Source organism: Leuciscus leuciscus (assembly GCF_965113295.1).
Source record: "Leuciscus leuciscus genome assembly, chromosome: 2".
Classification (NCBI taxonomy): Eukaryota; Metazoa; Chordata; class Actinopteri; order Cypriniformes; family Leuciscidae; genus Leuciscus; species Leuciscus leuciscus.
Genome location: NC_138726.1, coordinates 44,996,841 through 45,011,322, shown reverse-complemented (window position 1 = coordinate 45,011,322; position 14,482 = coordinate 44,996,841). Strand labels below are relative to the sequence as shown.

The window sequence follows — 14,482 nt, the reverse complement described above, 5'->3', positions numbered from 1 at the left end:
ATTTGGCCAAGACACAACTATTTGAAAATCTGGAATCTGAGGGTGCAAAAAAATCGAAACATTGAAAAAATTGCCTTTAAAGTTGTCCATTTATGTTCGCGATTGTGCTGCATTCACTCACAAAAATAAATGTTTTAGATATTTACTGTAGGAAATTTACAAAATATCTTCATGGAAAGTGATCTTTACTTAATATCCTAATGATATTTGGCATAAAAGAAAAATTGATAATTTTGACCCATATTTTTTGGCTATTGCCACAAAAATACCCGTGCTACTTGTGACTGGTTTTGTGATCCAGGGACACATATTACAAACACATAGACACTTTTTTTATTTTTTATTACACACATACAAACCACACTCTGTTATCCATACCAACACACCCACACAATTATCGTTGCGTAATTTATATGTCGAAGCAGAAAACAGGAATAAAGTGAGTATTTTCTTTATAGGCCAAACCTGAGAAAATGGCACCATCTGGTAAAAAATTGTAAAAATAAAAATTTTGGAGCCTTGCCAACAGAATGAAAGCCTCTTAACAATGATTGCATAACTTTATAGTTAAATGGCCCTGGGATTAAAAATGGCTTCAATGCGGACCTTTTTGTCCAAAAGGTGCTGAGAGGAACTATTTTGTGTACCTAGTGCAAAAAAGATTTTTTAAAGGAAATGGGGGTAAAATAGTAAAATTCCAATAAAAATACACACCGTTGCCAAAATCCATGCAGTTAGCATAAACACAGGCAAAGTTATCAAAAAAACAAAACTGAAAAAGACAAAAATGTCCATAAGGATGCACAAGGCATAATAGTGTTTTGAAAATCATTTTGTTCAATGGATAAACTGACAATCCCATCAGTTTGGTGTACTAATAATCAGTGTACTCTGCTATATCAGTAAAATTGAGTCTGTAAATACAATGAAGTTAGATGAGTTTAGACCTGTCTATAGCGGTGGTTTTCAACCAGGAGACCGGGGCCCTCAGGAAATTTCCAAGAGGGCCTCAAGAATCAAAATGTTTTAAAATAAGCTAAAACTACTAAAAACATTTCTTATTTATTTTCATTCACACGCAACCTTCTGAAATTCAACTCTTATTATTTTAATTTGAATTATACCTACAAATACTCCTAATTTCTGTAAATAATAAAGCAGGGCAGTGATCTGAAATGTTGTTGTGGACAGTCAAAAAGGTTTAGAACCACTGGTCTACTGAGCAAATCAGTCAACAGGTAGTGCATTTGACTTGGGAACCAGGAAGACACTGGCAGTGAGAATACCCAGCCTTGCCCCTCTCAATGTGATAAGGCAGTGGCACAGATTGCGGTGCGAGTGCCAGAGGATGGAAAATTGAGCCATTCAGAGTGAGGAGGAGGAGGACAGATTCGATGCTCATTAATAACTCATGCCAGTGTGACTAATGCTGACTGAGCTTCATACAATACAGGCAGCGCTAACGTGTGTGTTTTCCGCTAAGTGGCTTATGAAAAACGAAGGACTTTATATCCTTGTCCAGCTCTCCGGATGCCCTCTCTGAGATCTCTAACCTCTTCTTCAGAGTGTGTCTGTTTTAGCAGAGGAAGAGTGTGAGGAATGAATCACTGGTGTTAATCATACTAGTGAGGTTGTGGGTGAGTTTCAGCCTGCTATGTAGGAGGAGAGGTATGAAAATGTGTTATTATTTTGCATTATCTGGTTTGTTCAGGCACAGGGAAAGGATGCTTTGCATAAAAAAATCGGACTTGGAACAGTGTGTTTGTTTATGACATATTTGTATCTGTCATACACTGCTTTTTCTTTATTGACTATTTGATTTCCATGTTTATTTTAATACACATGGGTTACACAATCATGGGCTTTTTTTCAATAGGGGTTTTACAGACCTTTGTGTTCAGCCTGAATTGAGGACCATTTGGCCTGCGACTCTGTTCTCCAGCATTGTGGCATCCATGTCTGAAAAGCACACCACCCCAATAAGTGTTAACACAGGGTTTCCTTGTCCTCAGTAACTCAGTGTGTCACCTTGCTGATACTGTGACCTGACACCACAGACTTGTGTTACAGTTCCCTGAAATCGCAGACCCCACAAACACAGATTTAGATTGAGAGAAAGGGCCTTCACCTGTTTCTCATCCTCTAACCTCTGCGTTCTGATGTTGTAGCTAAATCATGTGGTTTAGGAGCTCAGTGTCCATTGACTCAACATTCAATCAAATCTGGCCTTATTTACTTTATTAATACACACTTTTTGGTCGTACTGTGCACAATTGATGAGTGCATGTTATTCCAAAGGCAAAATGTTTGTTAATTTTCAGCTGACGTCACCTGGGCTGTGGATTGGGCAGATTATGTTAATGTTGCTTTGTTTTAGGCATTTGCTATTGGTAATGCAGTAATTTAATGCTAATGTAAAGTTTTAGTGGATTTAGATATTCATTTTTTTATTGGCCGATAATATCTTAGAAAGCAGTGTGGCCGATATAAGGTCAAATTATTTGATATCATACTTTTTAATTTAAAGATAGTAAATAACATGCTGCAATTACATTTTTATGATATTTACTAAATATGAAGTAAATAATTTGAGTATGAATCAATGACAAAAATAATTTATTATTCATTTTAGAGAGGAAATTCTTGATTCTATAAATCTGTTAGTGTTTTAGGCTATAGGATTTAATTAGAAATTCAAAGACTTGTTTCAATTATATAAATGCGTATTTGCTGACAGTATATGTTAAAAGTATCATAGTATTTGTCTTTTTATTACTAATAATAATACTAATAAAATGCCATATATATACTATATTTACTATATTATATATAAATTATATACAATTTTATTACCAGTTCTGTCTAAAAATGTATAAGAACTGTTAAACAAAGTAAATGAATGACAACATATAATTGGATAATAGTTGGCAACAGATAATAATTGCAAATTTTTGACTGCAAGATTTAAGAAAAACATCTCATGCTCTTCTTGAGGGTGAACTTGACCTTCGTTTTCCATATCCCATTCGAAAGGCCATCTTAAAAGAGGGTGACTGGCATTGTTTCAGGAGTCGTCCACAATCTATTGCAAATTCTTGTTTGGTCTGACTTAATTCTGGTATGGAACACCAATATGCTGTGGCACTTGGAAATACACCACATTGCGAATGATATCATACTATCATTGTATCATACCACATTGCTAAATGATCATACTTCATTTTTGGGATAGTTTACCCAAAAATGAAAATCTGTGATAATTGACTCGCCCTCAAATGTCTCTGTTTTTTGTTCATACAGTGAAAGTCAGTTCTTTGGGACACCACAGAATTTCATTGTATGAACAAAAACAGTTGAAACATTCTTCAAAATACCTACTTTTATGTTCATCGGTGGAACTCAGTGAAGATGAGTAAATGGGTGAAAATTAGTTTTTGGGTGAACTATCCCTTTAAATACAAAATGAACATATTTTCTCCTGTTGTGATTCTATCTTACTGTCATTATTTGTCCTCATCGCTGTATCTTTTGTGGCTTTAATGTCTGTCCACCTGCATGGTTTTACAGATCACGTCTTGAAGTCCTCAAAATGTGATCTATGCTGTTCAGTCTGGTGTGGTGTTTGGACATCCTCCATATACTACCACAGATCTCTGTTGGGTCCGCTGACCCTGATCAGTCTCAAAGACTTACAGTTTTCCACTGCAGTGATTTACTCCATTAGCACTTCTTGCTCCACTAAGCATATCATTTCATTGGAATAAAGAATTTTTTTAAATGGCAGCAGTTTGTTATGAATGATAATCCTGATATTATCCAGTCAGTCAAAGCTGATCTGCAAGCACTAGATAGCATTGCAGGTATGTAATCTTTTGAGATGCTTAGATATAAACAATCCATCATCATGTCATCTATAAGGATGACTGGCAAGCGACTGATTATAGTAACTCCTGGATTTTTAATGCCTCTTTAAAATGGCATCATCTTGTCATTTAAGCAGCTGTTGTATTACAGTTTCATCTGGAGTAGAATATAACTAACCGTTTCAATTCTGAAAGATTGAATTGATGATCATCATGTAAAAAATATTAAAACATCTTTTTTTTCCCACACTTGATTTAACTTCAGTATTATCCATGTTTTATATACACAAACAAAGGCCAGTATTGGCAATGACATAGAGAACAATAGGAAAATACAGGTGAAAGAGCAGGTTATAAAGTATGGCCGCCATCATTGTTAATTGTTTTGTGTTTATTTGGTTGGTAAGTCTCTGTGAACTCAAATTGTTGGTTCTGTTAGTAATAAAATATGTAAGTTACTACGTGTAAGAGACTGAACTGCATCCACATGTTCTTAGACTCTATGAGGGGATTAGGTGTGGTTAAATCTGAAGGGGTGGTGGCATTACATTTGACTCACTGTCATTACTGATAAATTACTAGACGGAACATCAGCATGTAATCAGTGCTGTGGAAATGGCTCTCATTCAGGTCCTGTAGCCTTATATGGCTATAGGGAAGACCCACAATACAGTGATCTGAACACATTTGAGTGTCTTGCTGCGTCTTCTCAGATACGTCATAATTCATTCTGTATTAGTGATAAGAGCGAATTAATTGGGCTAGAAGTCAATCAGCTTACAGCAGCTTTTGGAGATAATGCTTTGGACAAAATACTTTCTTTCTGAATGTTAGAACTACAGTTTGCAGTTTACCACTGTTACCAACCAATGAAGCTTGAAATTTTTAACAACGTCCTCTGTGTCTCTTTTGTTAAAGCCATACCTTATCACAGGAAGTATAAGGAGGGAGATGGACTAATCATAGAAAAATGAATGAGAGAAATCATAATAGCCTACTCAGTATGGCTTTTTTGCCTTTCAGTTAAAAGAGCCAATCACATTTTTTTTATAAAGGTATTGTCTGTTTTTACTCTTCTTGAACACACTTGCACATTTGTTTGTCCAGATTTTATGATACCTTTGTTGTCGGATTTGGTTGCTGTTTGGACATTTGTTACTGAAACATATTCTTGACAAATAGTTTTAGAGATTTTAGTCTTTTCCTATACATAGAAGTACATAGAAGCTGTTGCCTACATATAAAAAAGCTGCCATGGGCTTAACTTTTATTGTCACTGAGTGAACTGAAATGTGGGGTTTTTCTTGTTTCTTTGTCCTGCCAGAGACTTTGTTTGATTGTTAATGTGACAATACCTGCTGTTTTGCAGTACCAGTAACTGCTGCAAGCTGGTGAGTCGGCCGGAAAAGTTTTTGTTCGGCACGAGTTCTGCATGTGTGTGAAAGTATAAACACTACGACAATAAGAGATTCATTGCACAGCACAGACAGCTTCATAAGGAGTTAACAGGAGTACCTCACATTGTAATTGACAGGTTCAGTGATTATGATGGCAGCAATCTTTTCTCATTTTCTTTTTTCGTGCTGCTAACTACACATTGCAAAGTTTCTGGATTGACAACCATATTTAAATGCACGATTTAATCTGATTGACAGTGATAACCATAGCGACGGATGGAACAAATTAATCTGATACTGTATGTCAAATGATCTGTGCATTAAGCCTTGGAGTGTAAATGCAAAATAACACACCTCACCTGCCACTTTTTCTACGTAATGTGGTACTTTTGTTGTTCATTTCATTACTAACTTTTCAAATCAGTCTCTCAGTGACTTTTTACATATAAATTTACAGATTTTTAAATATAAAATAGTTCTAAGCACTTTGTTTTATGATCTGCCCTTACTGTGATTGTTGTTGTTTCATGATAATATAGCATGAGTTAATTTTATATACTGTTTCTTTGCATTTATTTTGGATTTAGTGTCAACTCTGGGCTCGCAGATCACCTGGATAGTGTACTTTGTACTGTGTGTGTGGATGACCATGTTTGTCCGCCACAACCGAAGACCATTATTGACCGAGGAAAACCCCTGATTCAGTTGTGATTCACTTCCTAACTGGATTTGTTTCAAATCAAAGGTGAACCGTACTGTAGTTCACATTTATCAAAGCCACCTTTTAATGCACTCTTACAAGCCACGTGTACAAGTCACAAAAAGCGTGAATGTGAAAGTGCCCAAAGACATAAAATCACGGCCTTCTTTGCAGGCTTCGTTCCAATGTAACCTTTGGTTGTAATGAGTTAGTGTACAAAAGGAGAGTAAATTCAATCACATACATAATAATCAGTCAAGTGCTAGTTATTTGTAAATTGACTTTTTAATCATGGTTGGTAACATTTGGGTTGACCTCTGCTCTGGTAAATTTATTGATCAAGTGGATACTATATTCAGACAACCAACTTGTGGAACTTATTAGAATTGCTCTACTATCAGTTGTAATTTCTTGTGTTGTTCTGCCCAATGCAGACGTTTTGACAGGGTTTGGGATCTTAATTTGCTAGATCGATTTACATTTTACATTGTAGGCTAACTGATTTAAAAGTTTATTTGCACTCGGCTTCACTGATAATATTCATTTATTCTCTCTTATTCACATGAGTGAATGTTCTATTAATTAGGTAGCTGTGTAAAATATAGGATGGAAAAGTGTAGTAGAAAGAGTGTGGAATGGAAATATTCAAAGTTGGGATTAACTTTGCCATTGACTTTTCTGTGAAACTACCACACCCAAACAAATGAAAGTATCCTAGAAAAAACAAGAGACCAGATTTACCTTTCGGAAAGGGGAGGAATTTGAATACTGTCAGAAAGCACAGAGTTTGGATGTGTTTGGAAACATGAGGTTGGATGGCTGAAGTGCGAGCTTAATATGAGACTGAACACAGCGGACTATAAACCCTCTTTAGCTCCCTGACCTTCAGCAACTTTAACAGGGATCACATTTACACACGGCTTTGCATTTTTTACGACGCCGTGCATGGAGTCATCGTGTTGAGATCAAGTCCAGAGTCTAAAACGCTCTGTGTGTGTAAACAGGCCTTTCCAGTTGCACTGGGTGTAAAGTTGACTGAAGGGAGTGCCGAGGCCTTCTCTCTGATTTCAGGAGCTTGACGTCATGTAGAGGACGGAGTCAATGCTTGTTTTTTCTGAACTGATTTATTTAGTACTTCAGTGCCTTTTTGAGTTTTTATGAGTGCTTTCATCTCATATGGTGAATTACTGCGTGACTGTTTGATACCTTTCTGGGCAGTTTTTATTAGGGGAGGGAATCTTTAGGTACCTCTCAATCTGATTCTAAAACAATTCTTGATCTACATTTTTTTTCCCCTTAAGTAATGAGTTCACCGACTTTGAATATCAAATTTATTTGTGCATTGTTATGTAAGACAAATATAATTATATTTGACTTGTGTAATTATAAGCACTTTTCCCTCTCCGTCTTTCTCTGTAGATGTTTTTTAAAGGTAAACAGTCACTAGAGGTGTATTTGTTTGTCATGTACGCTCCATGCGGGCAGAAGGGCGTACACAACACCCTGCAGTGCTCCGGAAAGAGCCAGGCCACCCGGTGAAGCTCTATATCCCAGATGAATTGCTGCTCAATGAGGGAGAGCGTATAAATATCAGGATTATTTATTCACTGTTGACAGTTTTCTGACATAGGACAAGCTGGAGAAGCGAGGGGAGAGGTGTGATGAAGAAGAGGGAGAGTGAGAGAGACACTCCATCTGCTCTCTGTTTGTGCCCTTGGCTGCCTCCTGATTCTAGTTTTAAATAGAGGCAGTGTGGGATTTACAGCCCCATGCATCACCTGCAGGCCCTGACCGCCATTCATCCATCCATCAGTTCATCCTTCCTTCTCTGCCTTTGTATGATTCTTCTGACCGGTTTGATGTGACGTGAGACATACGAACAGGGAATGATCCCACCCAAAAATAGAAATTTCTGCATTTGTTTGTCTGTCTGTCTATCTATCCATCCAACGATTCATCCATCTTTAACTTCCTTCCATTCTTCCTTCCTATTTCTTTTTCCTGTCATTCCTATAGCTCATTATTTCCTTTCCTTCCTTTATTTTCTTCTTCTTTCCTTCCTTCCTTTCATCCATCCTTCTTCTTCATTACACAATTCCCTAGAACTTGAAAACAGGTCAAATCAGTTTTATATTATATAATTGTTGCCTGCTGCATGGTTCATTTAATGAATCACAAGTTAAAGTTGGCATGAAATGAAAAATCACTTCTCATCTATTTTGTAAATGCATGTTTTGGATTTCATTGTGACCGTTTCATCATGTAGGCTATATAATATATAGTTCTTTTTTTTTTTTTTTTTTTTTTACCTCTAATGTATAATTAGAATGTCATAACTCGATCTTCCAGTGAATACGTCTTCTCTTTGGTGATGTAAGCCAGTCGCCAGACTTCTCCAATCATTTAGTCAGCTTAAACCCACCCCTCCACAATTTTCTTTTCCGATATTTCGTTACACTCGGATGTACATCACGATACCGAAGAAAAGATCTGTTGCTACTTCGTTTCATTGCGACTTTAATAGTTTGGATCAGTCGAACGTATTAATCACAGAAGCAGTCAGAATGGTTGCTGAATTTGACTTGTTAATTGTATGGATGTTTATATTACAACGTATAGTTAAAGTTACTCATTCAAAAATAGTATGGTCTTGTTTAATATGTAGTTAGAACCATTATGGGATTAAGGTTCACAAAAACAGAATTTTGTAGAAAACGTGTGTGTGTGTGTGTGTGTGAAAGAGAGGAAGAGAGATTGTGTATGTGTAGGTGGTGAAGTATTTATAGTTCTTCATCGTGACTGTCGCTTTCTGGGCGTGTATGACCGCATCTGCGTGTGTGTTGAAAAATAGTTTCTCTTTTTCTAGACAGAGATGGGCTTCACTCTCTGTACTTGGAATATTACGCCCAATCTCACTTTAGCCACACCAAGTGAGAAAGAGAGGATGAAGAAAAGTTAAGGGGGAAATAGAGAGAGAGAGAAAGAGAGGAAAGGGAGCTTGTCATTTAGAAAGGTAAAGAAAAGAGAAGATAGCATGAGGATGAACAACAGATCTCCATGGCAACGCTGCAATCACGACCCAGCGACTGACTGCTTCTTCAAAGACGCGCTGGATTGTGTGCAAGTGTGCATGTGTGTTTTTTAAACTGAACAGGAGAGCATGCTTTACAGCTACTACAGCATCTGTGTTTATAGGGTTGCCGGTACCTCTGGTTCACTCATACAACTTTTTAAAAGAGACTGTTGAGGAAAGTTTAGAAGATCAGTGATTAAAACTCATAACCTGGTTCATAAACATCAGGTCCGGTCTCAGAATTCTTTGCTGTGCAGCAATATGATGCACTTAGAGCAGCTTCTGGGTCTGATCAGCTGTCTTGAGCTTCCCACTGAGCTGAACCAGTGTCAGCTAAACTCGGGATCTCAGAGCTGCCGGAGAAGGTGGTATTTAAGGTTCAACGCTGAAGTGAGCAGGACTCGCAGTAAACCTAAAAAAGATTCGCCACAGACAGCATGTTGTCAGGGAGAACATTATCCTATCCTCACTGCTGTCTGTGTCTGTGCAGGGTGTAATTACAAGGAGAGATAGATGATGATATGGAGCAAGGGAAAGACCCAGAAAAAGAGCAGAAAAAAGTGCATTTTATTTTACCCAGACTGACCTTCGTCCTAGATGATTCTTTAATAGTAAGGTAGATGCCAAAGGATATAAAAATTTGCCCTTTTGAGACTCCCCGATTCAGTTCTAAATCCTAGTGAACGGTCTACATAGACAGTTACCTTCTAAAGATGGTTGATTCTGTCAGCAATTTGAAGCGACAAGAAGTTATTTGGTTTTATTGAAGGGTGGCGATTTGCAGGACATAGGATGTTAATGCTGCCTTAAAAGGATAGTTCACTCTGAAACGAAAATCCTGCCATAATTTATTTACTCTTCCTCATGTTGTTCCGAACATGATTGACTTTGTTCTGTAGAACACAAGAGAATATTTTGAAAAACACTTGACTTCCATTAAATTCCATTCCATGTTCCACAAAAGAAAGTAAGTCCTACAGGTTTGTACGGGTGAGTAAATGGTGGTGAACTGTCCCTTTAAAGGTATAGCGGAGGATGTTTTACTTCCTGGTGGGTAGTCTAAACTATTGGTCCTCCTAATTGTCAATCATTCTGGTGAATCAATCAAACTTTTCAAAAAGTGGAGAGGGCGGGTCTTATCTAAAATTTGGAAAGATCCTCCGCTATACCTTTAAGTAAACATCTTAAATGAAATGGAACTTGGAAGTGACTGATTTGAAACACTATATATCAGGTCAAGCTACTTAATTAAGGGTCACTCATGCGTGCCACACAAGTTCCTCATGTGACACTCACAAAAAGACTTGACTAACAATCACATTTGATTCCTGAAGGGATTGATGTTAGCATTTTGCTAAGCTAAAAGCACAAGCAATTCATACAACATGCAAATGCTAAATAAAAATTGTTTATCTTTAATTAGATATAACTATTTTAGTTCATTACTGAAAGAAAATGTAAAAACAAATCCCTCAACTACATTAAAAGTTTTTGCGACCAGTTAGACTTTTCTTGAAGATATTAATACTTTTAATTTGATCAAAGGTGACAGTAAAGACTTTTACGTTGTTACAAAACAAATCTATTTCAAATAAATGCTGTTCTTTTGAACTTTCTGTTTATTTAGGAATGTTTCCTCAAAAATATAAAGCACCACAACGGTTTTCAACATTAATAACAATAATAATAATAAGAAATGTTTCTTGAGCATCAAATCAGCATTTTTGAATGATTTCTGAAGTATCATGTGACACTGAAGACTGGAGTAATGATGCTGAAAATTCAGATTTTCCATCACAGGAATAATTTATATTTGAAAATAGAAAAGTTATTTTTAATTGTAATAACATTTCACAATATTACTGTTGTTACTGTATTTGTGATCAAATAAATGCAGCCTTGGTTGAGAGACTTATTTCCAAATCTTCTTAATCTTAATGTCTCCAGACTTTTGAACGGTAGTGTATGTCTGCCATCTGAGATGAAAGTTGTAGCTGTCCTTTTGCAGTGCATTGTTGCACCTGGCTCAAAATTTTAACAAAATCAAATATTAAACATTTGGAACAATCTTTGTGTCAAGACGAGCTCAGCTTTGAAGCTTAAAAATGTAATCTAGACAGGCAGCTCACTAGGTTTTGGAGTTCTGAGTTTATGCTTTAAATTGTGAATAACACTTGCTTATACACTTTTTTTTTTTTATCGTACAGTATGTTTGCATGTGCAATGGGTCAGGTCTCCGGTGAAGTTCTGCTTGATTAGCTAGGAAGGAGTGTGCCATTGTTAAAGTGCATTGTGCTTCATTGCTGTTTATGAGTGATGTATTGATATGAGTTCTGCTTTAAGCATGTACTGTATCAGCACTCCCTTGTCTACGTGCACACACAAGCCATACCAAAGTCTAAAATCTAGAATCTGAGTCCCCAGGCATATCTGCACACTTGCCCTCTAATATCTTAAAGGAACACTCCACCGTTTTTTCATATTAAACTATGTTATTCCCTTAACTAAGACGAGTTGATACATACCTCTCTCTTCTCAGCGCGTGCACTCAATCGCTCTCGTGCGCGGCGACACTTTGATAGCCCTTAGCTTAGCCCAGTTCATTCAGTAGGATCCAAACAGAGATGAAGTTAGAAGCGACCTAACACCTCCACGTTTTCCCTATTTAAATACAGTTACACAAGTAGTTACACGACCAAGTATGGTGACACAAAATAAAACGTGGCGCTTTTCTAAGCGGGTAAAAAGGATAACTATAATGTATGGCGGAATAGCACTTGGGAGCACTTCGACTCGGCGCAGTAAAAAGTCACGTTGGTTCTAATGACAGAAGTGAGAGGGGGAGAGGATTTTTCAGGAGTGATGATATTATCCTTTTTACCCGCTTAGAAAAGCGCCACGTTTTATTTTGTGTCACCATACTTGGTCGTGTAACTACTCATGTAACTGTATTTAAATAGGGAAAACGTGGAGGTGTTTGGTCGCTTCTAACTTCATCTCTGTTTGGTCCCTAATGAATGAACTGGGCTAAGCTAAGTGCTATCAAAGTGTCGCCGCGCGCCAGAGCAATTGAGTGCACGCACTGAGACGAGAGAGATATGTATCAACTCGTCTTAGTTAAGGGAATAACATAGTTTAATATGAAAAAACGGTGGAGTGTTCCTTTAAGTCCTTGCCCCTCTGTTCCTGTCAGCACACTGTCAATCTCCTGCTTTCCATGCCCTGACCTTTGGTACTGCTCTTGGCTCAGCTTACCTATGAATACACATTTAGACAGACAGTGTGGCTTTGCTGTATTGTTTCAGCCAGCCTTTCTCATGCCTTTCTCTTGAGCTGCCCCTCTTTCAAAATTGGCATCATGTGAAACGAGTAAAGAAATAAAGAGCATCTTCATTTAAAGACATACCTCTGAGTGTGCACCATTTAGTGGGCTGACGTCAAATGTTACATTTATGGCTTTGAACTTTGATCGGTTGGTCTTTGAAGAAGACGGAGCTGTCGTGATGTACAGTGCTCGGATATGTGAACTGTGGTTTGCACGCACACACACATCGCACCACAGAGCTCATGGAGTTGGCTGGGTTCCTCTTGATGATTGAACTTTCTCTTTAATGAGCTCTGTGTCCGCTTTCGCTTGAGTACAAAATGGAGAAACATCTGTACAGATTAAAATGATAAATGCAGCATGATGCTGCTTGCATTAATGTAGACATGTTTGTGACGGAACGAAAGCAGGAAAACATAGGGAAGCACGTAGCATATTTGTGTGTGTTTGTGTATTTGCTGATGGACCCGTCTGTTTTAATCTAATCTAATCCACTGTAATCTAATCCAATCCAATCTAATCTAATCTAATCTAATCTAATCTAATCTGATCTAATCTGATCTGTATGTTTTTCCAGTGTAATGGGGTAATGGGAGAAATTGGGATTTTATCTTTATTTGGACAGGAAAATTTAGATGATTTGGTGGGGTTAAAGAAAAATCGGGTGTTTTGGAAAACATCCCAAAATGCAGTGGAAATGCAGGATTTTTCATTCACTGAAACACTTCACGATTGATGTGGTTATGCCGCCTCCTCTCTCTTGTCCCATCATATTCTTCCCTCGATTAGTGTTATTAAAGGGATAGTTCACCCAAAAATTCTGTCATCATTTACTTACCATCACGTTGTTCCAAACCTGTTTGACTTTTTTCTTCTACAGAGCACAAAAGATTATATTTTGAAGATTATTGATAACCAAACAGTTTTGACTTCCATTGTATGGACACACACAAAAAAAATCATTTTTCCCCGAAATATCTTCTTTTGTGTTCCGCAGATGGAAGTCATACAAGTTTAGAAAAACATGATGATGTGATTACAGAATTTTCTTTTTTGGGTCAACTATCCATTAAAGATTCATATCTGTTAGTGCACATCCTCCAATAAGTTGAGTTGTGCTCCACTCGGGAACGATGCAAGTTCAAGTCTTGCTCATGTCATTTGCTCAGAACTGCCACTTTTGTCATTTTTAATACTTGTATGATCAGTAATAATGAAAAAATTATTCACAACTGTGTGTGGAGGCTGGGTCAGAGTTTGAGAATAAAAGGACATTGAGAGTGTTCACCAATGCTGAAGAATGTCATACATTAACATGGTGCATGTGATGCATTACATAATATTCATATCTTTGGAACCAGCGAGTTTGAGTGTGCATGTGTTTCTCTGAGCCTTATGCCTACTCATTTGCTAGCTAAGATACACAAGTACACTGCCATTTAAAACATTACAGAAAAATGTATGCTCACAGAGGCTGCATTTATTTGATAAAAAAAATACAGTAACAACAGTCATATTGTAAAATATGATTACAATTTAAAATAACTGTTTACTATTTTAATATATTTTAAAATGAAATGTATTCCTGTGATGGCAAAGCTGAATTTTCATCAGTATTCAGTGTCACATGATCTTTCAGAAATCATTCTTGTATGCTGATGCTAACAAATAGCAAAACACAGATTTAAGCTTTATGATGTAAGTTGATACCATCAAAAGATTGTTTATTTATTACTTGTACCATAATTGTATATTTAGGCTTGCTTTGGTGTTACATTTACACACACCAACTGCTGCTTCAAATGTTTGCTGTGGTTCTGTTCATTCTTCACATATCACTCACACTTTCAGATCTGGTTCTGACCCCTTAATTGTCAGGTATTCACTTCAGTTAGAGGATGTGATCGTCACTGTGTCTTTAGCTTTCCAAAAAGATTGAGCAGTGTTCTGCTCTGCTGCTGTGTGTCTGTAGACATATTTTCCTCTTGTGAATCAGTCTAAAACAGTTATCAGTATGTGTGAGTGTGTGGAAGTGAGGGGGGAGAATGTAGTTGAATTTGAGTGTCATCTGAGTTTGACCATCTGAAACATTGTTCTGATCCCTATATCCCATCTCTCTGTCAG

The 14,482-nt window shown here is 37.1% G+C and overlaps 1 protein-coding gene and 1 long non-coding RNA gene across 11 annotated transcripts in view; one reads left to right on the top strand and one right to left on the bottom strand.

Moving 5' to 3' along the window:
* Window positions 1–14,482, top strand: part of mark2b (MAP/microtubule affinity-regulating kinase 2b) — a 46,967-nt gene that overhangs the window by 1,788 nt on the left and 30,697 nt on the right. The window lies entirely within an intron of this gene.
* On the bottom strand, window positions 7,255–14,476 carry LOC309490200. Its single transcript, XR_014202633.1, has 2 exons — window positions 10,203–14,476; window positions 7,255–10,048 (listed from the first exon to the last, which is right to left on the bottom strand). It is a non-coding gene; the product is annotated as an uncharacterized lncRNA (long non-coding RNA).